Genomic DNA, 10,463 nt, shown 5'->3' on the forward strand with positions numbered 1-10,463 from the left:
AAATGTGAAGTTGTTTGATGATGGACATTACATTGAGGATGTCACTATGTACCGCAAGATGGTTGGAAGCCTTATTTACTTGACAATAACAAGGCCAGATTTGAGTTATGCAGTGGGTGTTGTGAGTCAATTCATGAAAAAGCCATGTAAAAGTCATCTTGATGCAGTGAGATGGATTATGAGATATGTGAAAGCCACTGTCATTTATGGAATGTTTTATGAAAAGAATGAGAAGCTTTGTCTTTATGGTTACACAGATGCAGATTGGGCAGGAGATTTTATGGATAGAAGATCTACAAGTGGTTATGCATTTTCCATTGGCAATGGTATGATAAGTTGGAGTAGCAAGAAGCAATCAACTGTAGCATTATCAAGTACATAAGCTGAATATCGTGGAGCAGCTTTGGCAGCATGTGAAGAGTCATAGTTGAGAGTGCTTATGGTAGAATTTGGTTTTGACTATTGGCAAAGAATCCAGTTTACCATGCTCGCACTAAACACATTGAGGTACATTATCACTTCATTAGAGAAAAAGTTTTGGAAAATGAGATAGATTTGGTGTATGTGAAGACAAATGATCAAGTTGCGGATATATTCACAAAAGCTCTTGGAAAGGAGAAGTTTTGCTACTTTCGTGAAGCATTGGGAATCCATCATATGAAAGCTCATTCTGAGCTTGAGGGAGAGAATTAAAGAATATGATGTTAAAGAATATGTCCATTGTGCTATGGGCGGCTGGACACTCACTATACTATGTTGTAAATATACTTTGGATAATAGTTAAAAGAGAAGAAGAGAAGAGCAGCTCGTTGAATGGCTACTGCATGGTAACGATTGTGTGTGTGTCTCAATGTGTGTTGGTGTGTGTGTGTAGTCTTCTTTTCTACCTTCTCCATCACTTGCGCACTCTACATTAAATAGATACATGTTTAGTTTCTTTTTGCATAATTCTTGTATTTTCTTTTTATGGATCATATGCAATTCAACGATTCATATGGAGTTTCAAAGCACTCGTCATAAAAGATTTATCAAAATCCTACAGTAGAAGTAACTTACGATGAATTGGTAACCATTTTTAATACGTCTTATTGAAACCATCAAAAGGTAAGAGATTTTATATTTTTGAATACGTTTGTGTTAAGCTTCTTGTTATGAATCTTTGTTTAGCTTTCATGCATCATATACAATTTGATTTGCATAAAAAAACTTAGATTAAGAGTTAATTAATTGTATCATTAGGAAAAGTTTGGACTCAAATTTGGGCTTTATAAGAAATGCCATGTGAACGTAGAGAGAGATAATAGCAAATTCATTTTAACCCTTTTTCGTACCTGTTTTCTAAAAATTTGGATATCTTATTCATGCAAGGTACGTTTATTAAAAAACCCAAAAAGTATTCCAGTCATGATAACACTTCACTCTCTACGACAGCTACTGAATTCAATGTGAATATCTCAATCTTTTGGATTTTTGAAAACTAAGCTCTATTTCCCTGTCTCCTTCTTCCCCCCATTCCCTCCTGCGTTCTCTCTCACGTGCGTGATATTTAAATTGCCATTATTCAATCGCCCCCACCTCCTTTTGCACACAGTTTTGATCAGTCATGTCTCAGTCGACACTTGTAGCTTCTCCACAAAGAAATTCTACAAGGAATAGGAGAGATGTATATCACATGCACATAGAGCTCTCACGAGACTATGAACCCCTGTGCAAGCAAAAAAACCGCAGACGCTTTCTGAAGCTTCGAAGGAGAACTAAAGATCACAGGGCATGAAAAATGTGGACCTTTGGCTGGACGGCAAAATGTATCCAAAGCATCCCGTCGCAAACTCCACTCCACCTTTTAAGGATATTACATCCTTAATGAACTATGTCAAAGATGGCTACCATGGCTTGTATGGCTACACTCAGTAGTTGGCTACAAGAAATGATGTTCTGCAACAAGATAGAGATATTGTATACAACGAGAATGTCCACTTACACCAGAAAGTCGTGCAATATGTTCAACAGGTTGAAGGTAGCAAGGAGACCATCAAGGAGCTTACACAACAACTCAGAGAAAAAAAAACGGCGCTAGGTCTTCACCAAAGAGAAAGAAAACTAAGAGACATCAAGGACTTAAAAGTTGGCTCGGGAGGAATTAAGAAAAGGGTGCAAGCCATCAAGTGAGTGCATCTATCCTTCTGAGATCTATATTCATAAACTCTCACATCTCTTACTGCTAACATGCTTGCACAGATCTTTGCTTCACCCTGAAAAAGAAGTGGGGCATAGCACAACCACCTTCTCGGCCCATTACGGACTCATATTGAATCGCAAAAATGTAGCTCGCCTCTTGGATGATAAGCGCTATGGTAAGATCATTGTTAGAAAAATTGACAGCCTTTTAAAGGAGAGACAACTCCTTGCATGGGATGCTCAATCAATTTTGGATGAAGTTGATATATCCAATAAGAGATATGCTATCATTTTTAAGTATGTAGCATCATTTGCAGTGCTATTCCACTAGAAATGGGTTTTGATTCTTAACTCCTCTTACTGAGGTCTATACAAAGACAAGTCAAAAAGTTCCACATGAAGCACACACTTCTTCCAAACCCTTTCTCTATTCAAAAAACAAGACGAGAAGTCAATGAGGAGGTGCTTCAAAAGCTAGGAAGTCCTTTCCTCATTGAATCGACATACAGATCGCCAAAAGGAGAAGAAATGGTCTATGACAATTATAAAAATATTTTTTATGATATCATCGTGTTGTAGTCATACATTGTGCAATTGTTCGATGTCACCGCTGAAGAGTGCAACGACGTCCTAAAGTTTGTTTTTAAGCTAGATGAGTGTGAGCTTGTAAAGGAGACAAAGTTTGAGCGAGTCACAGTCACACTTATGAATAGAGCTCTGGATGCAAGCATTGGACCAGATGATCCTCAAAACTTTAGTGTGCAATCTGAGCACAACATTTTCCTTCTTGCGACACGTTCAAGGTTCGTAGAAGTTATGTTTAAGTGTGAGGTCCCCAACCCCGAGAAGATTGGGGCGACTTGATAGATGGCCTTCCTTTATTCTCATTTTCCATTGACAACACCCTACTCTGTTTCCACAAAGTAGAGATACGAGCAACATAAGAGAGGAAGTCCTCTATCCATCCACAAGACAGGTCGATAAATCTAGGATTCTAATAAAGCTGTCTCATAACATAAAGATGAAATCCCATTGAAATATTTGAAATCCATAAACAATGCCTTTTTCCCCACGTTTAAGAGGCACGGCCATCATCCATAAACCATAAATATGATATGAGACTTAGTCTAAACTAAATAGTAATCTTGTGTCACGTAGATTTGGGCCATCTCGACTCTTGGCACAATGAGTCTCTAGTTTCACTTCTCTTAATAAAAGGGAGTGGAAAGTTTCTCGACTAATCAAGACCACCCGTCCTTGACTAGCAACCTGAGCCAGCCCCCACTTTCCACCCCACACTCACACTTTTTACCGCACTGTTTAACATATACAAACATTGTTCCTTAATTAATTCCAAACACAGGTTCTTTTATCCAGCCCTTCAAACAATACCAAAACAATTCAAAGAGGGCCTTTGCAAAGGATTTATTTGCTAACCGCGAATTGGGCAACCTTTCCATCTCGCTAACAGCGAGGCATCCCGCTACCCACGAGGCAATCCGCTAACTGCGAGGCATCTTGCTAACTTCTAGGCATCCCGCTACCCGCGAGGAACAAAAGAGAGCCAATAACCTCAGCTTAATCTCCGCTAACCGCGGAATCATCTCACTACCCGCGAGGAACAAAAGATATTCTTTTAACAATTCTTCTCTTTAAATGTTTCTTCAAACATGGTCAACCAATTCTTCATATCAATCAGAATGCACTTATCAAATAATAACAATTTGTTAAGCAATAACAATTCAACAAACAATGAAAATTTATCAAATAGTTCTTTCACTAATCTATAAAAACACATGCTTGTTGCTTGTGATAGAATCACGTTTCTCGGACAATTTAAGGGGTTCCCTATGCTTAGCTTCCCAAGTCAAACATGAATAGCAATGCAGAATTATAAATTTGTCTTACCGGATTTGGAGCATGTGTGGCTAACTCCTGTGCTAGAGGTTGGACGACTTTGACTTCTTCTTTGATTGATGCTTCCACATGAGATACGTTCATAGTAGGCACCTTTCTTTGCACCTTCCTAGGTGGTGCAATGGCATGGGCATCCTTAGAACTTCACGTTACACACTTCGGAGCCATAGCTTCGGAATAGACAAAAGAAAGCGCATTGTTGGAGAGAGAGAGAGAGAGAGAGAGAGAGAGAGAGAGAGAGAGAGAGAGAGAGTGTTCACAAACCAGGAGACGGCACATCGACGATTGGAGATAGAGATAGATTGAAGGTGAGAGGTTTAGGGAGAGAGGCTTCCTCTGGCATGTCGTTGCAAGAGAGCTTGTGCTTCTGTAGATGTCTATGTAAAAAAGTGAGAGGAGAAGGATCCTTTATATAGGCTCTAGGGAGACGCAATTTTTGGGCGAGCAATTTCTGGCGAGTGCTTTTTAAGAATCGGGCTTTCACGACCAACTTACATTCAAACAAAAAACACCATGGAATCATTCAATACACTATTTATAAGAGAAATAGAAGTTCCTTACACACAATTACGGTCAGTTTCAAATAGCAAACCCCAAATCTATACATTAGGGCCAAAAACGACTCAAAAAGGGCTGTGTAAGGAATTGGTTAAATTACTAATTAGCAGAGCCGTTTGTGGTCAAAACGGCTCCAAATTTGTCCATTTTGGTCATTTAAAGCATATCTGCGCAATCTAAAGCGTATCTAGGTATATATCTCTAAATTTCCTTTGTGGCTCACCTCGAAATTTGTTTTCATTTACTTCACTTGGCGGAAAATAGTTGTTTCCACTTTTGAATCTCTCTTTTTTCTCTCACCTTTCGCGAGCTTTATCTCTTCTTCTCTGATGCACCTTGTTCTGCTGCTACGTTATTTCCATTATACTTTCTGCTCCTTCATTACTTACAATGACTAATACATCTTTCATTAGTGATAACCGCAAGTTTCACTTGAACATTAAGCTAACCCAGGAATATGATACTACGCGGAGTATCTATCAAAGACCAGTTACAACTGCAAATGAAGCACAACAACTTCACAAAACGAGGGAAAGAAACACATTGATATATGGACAGATGGGAGCTTGTATCCACCGGATTCTAGCACTGGAAGGTATCCATCTTTTCACACACCTCATGATTTGATGAGATTTGTTGGTGATGGGGTTGATGGCTTACTAGGATATAGTTCTAGGTTATCTCATTTACACATTGATCATACACATTACATTCAATATCTCAAAACTGTTTTGTCTTCAAATACAACAAGAATTTTAGAACTTGAAAACCAAATAGCATCTCTAAAACAAGAAAATCACCAACTTCGGACTTTAAAAGAAACTCCAATAGGATTAAGAGCACGAGTAAAACGAATCAGAGATGTAGTAAACTTAACAGAAGGTTCTGGACAAAGAAAAAAAAGATTAAAGATTACTAGAGAACATGTGACTAGTCTTTTAGGATTTGATATGTCCAATGGTCAAGAAAGGGTGAGATTTTTGAATGAGGTAATGAACAAAAGTGATATTCTTAAACTTTTGAAACTTTCTGAAAATCAAACTCAGAAAAAATTGGTATTTCAAAGTTTACTGAAAGATATGGGTTTACTGGTCCAACCTTCTCAAATGCAAGAAGTTTGTGACACAGTGGGGGTGAGTAGAAGGGGTTACAGTGCCATCTCTAAAACCTGGTTTCAGGTTTTAAAGTATTACAAGATTAAAGCTTTTGGGTTGCCTAGGCCTCATAATGTTGGGAAAGTTAGGACTCTATTAAACGAAGAAATACCCGAACATTTTGGAGAGTACTATCATATAGAAGGAACGATGCCATATGAAAAACAGAAAAAAAAATCTTCTTTTGAGTATAATGTTTTTAATAACATTTGGATGAGTATAAAAAATGTTCAATCTGCTATGGTGAGATGCTATAATATGCAAGAAGTAGATTGTGAAGGAAAACTTATATTTGTTCTAAAATTGGATGAAGCTCAAATTCAAAAATGTCAAAAAAATGGAAAGAGTATCCATATCCCTTATGAATAGAGCATTGGACTATAGCCAGGGTAAGCTTGATTCCCCATACCACAAAACTCAATCAAAAATGGAACTTTGGTGGATCAGAGCAGCTCAAATACCAGTAGAAAATCACGATACATTGAAATGGCTACTTTTACAGACCAATATCCCTTCTGTTATACAGGACCAAAATGCAGGTGAAAAACTTTGTGTAGATGGCATGGGTGGATTTTTTGTAGAATGGCACTTGAGTGCCGACCTAAAAGCATTAAAGTGCATGTTTGGTGTATGTGGAGGTGCCAATACCAAGTATCCATGTCTATATTGCATGGCAAGCACTGGAACAAAAGGATGGCTTGCAGAACACGAGGTTGGAAAAGCACCATCGAGGATAGTGTTAATGTCATTGACTACCTATCGTCTTCTATGATTTGGGATCCAACTCTAACAATAGATTTAAAAAATGTACATATATGCACAATGCATGCAGAGATTAGAATCTTGGACAAATTGCTTCGACTCCATCTTGACTATGCATATTCTATTAAGCCAACTAAACTTGCAAACGAGTGCATAGAAAAATGCGAGACTTTGCTCTCTCAAATGAGTTTTCATGGTGGTCAAGTGCATCTAAAAAAAGATCCCACTCTTTCAAAAGGAACCGGTGATGTTTTGCAAGATGTTTCAATGGGTGGAGCAAAAGCCAGAAGATTTTTGAGTAACCATGACAGCAAACAAGTTGATGCTATGTGGAACTGCTGGAAGGATCTTTGTGTTATAACAACCAATGTCAAAAGTAGACCAGATGTAGCCAACAAACGCATGGAAGTGTGGAAGAAGCTCGACAATTTTTTGAAAGTTTTGAGACAACAAGTTAGCTCTGCTACTTATGCAGATGACTTTAAAAACACAATAAAGCTTTTAATAACTGCTATTACAGATGCTTGGGGAGAAAAAGACATCACATATTACTTGGTGAGTATTCAATTACTTTCTAAAGTCTGGATAGTATTTTACTTTGCATCCTATTGAGTTCAACTAACTTTTTTTTTATTTTTAGCATATTCTGTACCTGCATGGACCATATTTTGCAAAACAAGGATCCCTTGCAACATGGAATACTCAGGGAATGGAAAAATATCACTATCAAGCGAGGACTTCTTTTTTCAAATGTACGAGAAAGGGAGGTGGACAAAGAAGGAGCAATGCACTAAAGGAATTATTCAATTGGTTCTATAGGAGGAAATTACAACGGATGAGATCAAAAAACCATGCTGCTCAACCACAAATCTGAGATTAATGCTTCACTTTGAAACTTTGTACTGAATCTTTCTAAAGAGATCCAAATTCAACAAAATTGTCAAATTTACATCAGTTTTTGATTTTTTTTATATCTCTAGGCATGTCACCCCTACATCTCAAAAACTTTCTTCTTTTATAGCCCCCAAGAAGGTTGAAATTTGTCTCCTTAGCTGCTGCTGCATAGCTAGAGTAGCAAAGAAAGTATCCTGCTCTTAAGGCATTGAATCCTGCAGCATATCCAAACATTCAAAGTGTTACTACTCTCTCAAGTAGCATGATCTTTTTGGCATTGATTTGAAGGGGAGTGTACCCTAAAAACCGTGACAATATCTTCAGTGCAAACATTGGTAACTCAGGATCTTCAGAATACTGCATGTGGAAAGCATAGAAGGTGGCACTATCCAATGTAGGCATGTAGTTCATGAGAGAGGAGGCATCCCTTCTTGAAGAGCTCTCTATTGCTTTCCCTCTCGAGCCTTTAGCTCTACCAAGAAAATTGTCTTTGTCAAGGAGTTCAATCTGCAAAACAAGACAATGAGTAATTAAAACTAACTTGAAAAAAAAGAAAGATTTCAGTAGGGAGATCACCTTTTGCAATTCATCTTCGGCAATGACTTTTTCTTGAAGGAGATTGCATGATCCGGTCATCTCTCTTATGTCAACTTCCTTTCCAATTTTTTTCAGCTTAAAGTCTCTGCCAAAATATTGGATGCCAAGCTCAACAAGCCTCTTCTCAAAATCCTCATCTTTGAGGGAAGGTTTTTCCTCTTCCACTCTTCTCATGCATAGAGCAAGTGCATCAGGAGCAGGCAAAAAATCTTTATTGGATGTATGAAGATCAAATGCCAAAAACTCCTCTTTTGACTCTTCTTCTGTGTCAATAAAATCTTTGGCCACCTCGGAAGCTTCAGAAATGGTTGCAATACAGTAGTCCTCCCTCATATTAAGCAAACACTAGATATGATGGAGAGGAATATACTCTTTCCCATTGATAAAGAAGTAGGGAAGGTTTGGAATAGTAAAGGAAGCTTCAGATACCTCTATCTCATCTGTTGGCTCATCAATGACAGTACTAGCTCTAAATTGAGCAACATCAAAATTTGCACTCTCCTGCTCCTCAGCTGCAACATCAACTTCCTCCTCTTCTAGAATTTCACTTTTCTCAAGCTGCAAAACTGTGGAAACATTTTTATTTGTTGCCTCATCTGTATCTTTCACTTCATCAGCTTTGCCTTGCATGTCAACTTTAAGGAACAAAAAGAAAAGAAAAGCAACTTCTTTTGAAACAAGGTTACAAGGTTTTAAATGTAATTGACAAGAAATGGTAGGTGGACAAACAAAGGAAGTCTTCTTAGAAAATCTTCCAAACCTCCTTGTTACTTTGCTCTTCTCAATTGAGTTTGTAGTATATTCGGCTAGATGAAAATAAGCCTTCCCATCTAAAACCAAACACTTGCCTTCAACTGCTTCTTCAAACTCTTTGAATTCTTCTGCCAAGAAGTCTTTCAAATGGTCTAACAAAGCTGCAAGATCAAACACAGGGTTGAATATTTCATATGCTTTGGTGTACACCTCCATGTCACCACCATCCATTACAGCCACCAATAGTTTCTCACTTGGACTCTCCTACAAAATCTCCTCCCGGCCTTCAATCATGGTAGAGGAAAAGTCGACACGTGAAGCTAGGTACAAGGTACGGAAATACGCGAACCACGCGATACGCGTTGGACCCAAGCTTTGGAACTTGCTCCCTACGCGTTGTGCGGGACAAAACCACATCAAAACGAACAACCTCGGACCACGCGATACGCGCTGGACCCAGGCTTTGGAAGTGCCTCCCTGTGCGTCGTGCGGGACAAAGCCACACCAAAATGTAAAACAACCCCGAACCACGCGATAGGTTGTTGACCGCTGGGTCAACAACACAACATGACTCAAGTTTCGTACCAAAGCCTTATCTTTTGTGAGTTATGAAATGCTGCGGATTATGGCTATAAACGTCATTTGTAATGAGTAGTTATTCTAGTTTCAGAAGCCGGGGTGCAATGGCACTTTCAGATTGTAAATACAAAGCCATTTGACCCTTTCAACCCCATTTTTGGTTAAACCTAAGTCCCAAAGCTTCAAGTAATATTCTCTGTGGTCTAAGCATTGTCATGAGTTTTTTGGAGCAAGGGATTGCGCACATGTACATACACATGCATGGTGCATCGAATAAAGGATTGCCCATTTTCCAGAGCCAGGTGGTTACGTGGGGCCCACGTGTGTACAGGTAGGACAAGGTGTACATAGTGCATCAATTTCATCGTTACCAGTACTAGTGTGTTTTTTCTACAATAATGAGGAGTTGGTAGCGCGTAAAAAGTCTCAAGGAATCTATCTCCACGGGCCGACGACATGAGGTAAGCAGGTGCGTCAGATGGCATCTAGTGGCATTAGGAGGCCGAATGGGGTCAATATTTGCACGTAGAGAAGAACGGACACAACGTGGGTGTTTCCTTGTGATAATTATGCAGAAAGGTCATCATGAGGACCACTTTTTGGGGCCACTTCACGTGGTGGCGGGATGCATTATTGAAAAGAAATGAGTGTCAGGTGTGCAGATGATGCAAAAAGGTGACAACTATGCACTGCGAGGTCAATTTTTGGCCTGTTCGGGGTCCGTTTGAGGTCATCTAAAAGGCCAAGGGTGCCCAAATAATAAAGCTAAGTGTGGGAACTGAAAAAACTGAGAGAAGACCAGAAAAAACATGGAGAAGAGAGGAGGAACAGCCGTAGGTGTGTTTTTGGGGTTTTTGGAGCCTGTTTTGGCCGTAAACTGCTCATCCGAGGTCGGATTTGAGCACTTTGACATTGTAGACTGGTGTTTTGGGCCGTTCCGAACGCGATGGCGCTGTCCATTTTTCCAAATTCCTCACTCTTTTTCTATTGTTTTGGCTGTGTAAGTTTCTCCTATGAGCGAAGCATCTGCTCCAATTTGTGATTGTATCTGGTATCTTTTACCCATATTGT

Source organism: Adiantum capillus-veneris, chromosome 29 (genome assembly GCF_014529385.1).
Source record: "Adiantum capillus-veneris isolate H3 chromosome 29, ASM1452938v2, whole genome shotgun sequence".
NCBI lineage: Eukaryota > Viridiplantae > Streptophyta > Polypodiopsida > Polypodiales > Pteridaceae > Adiantum > Adiantum capillus-veneris.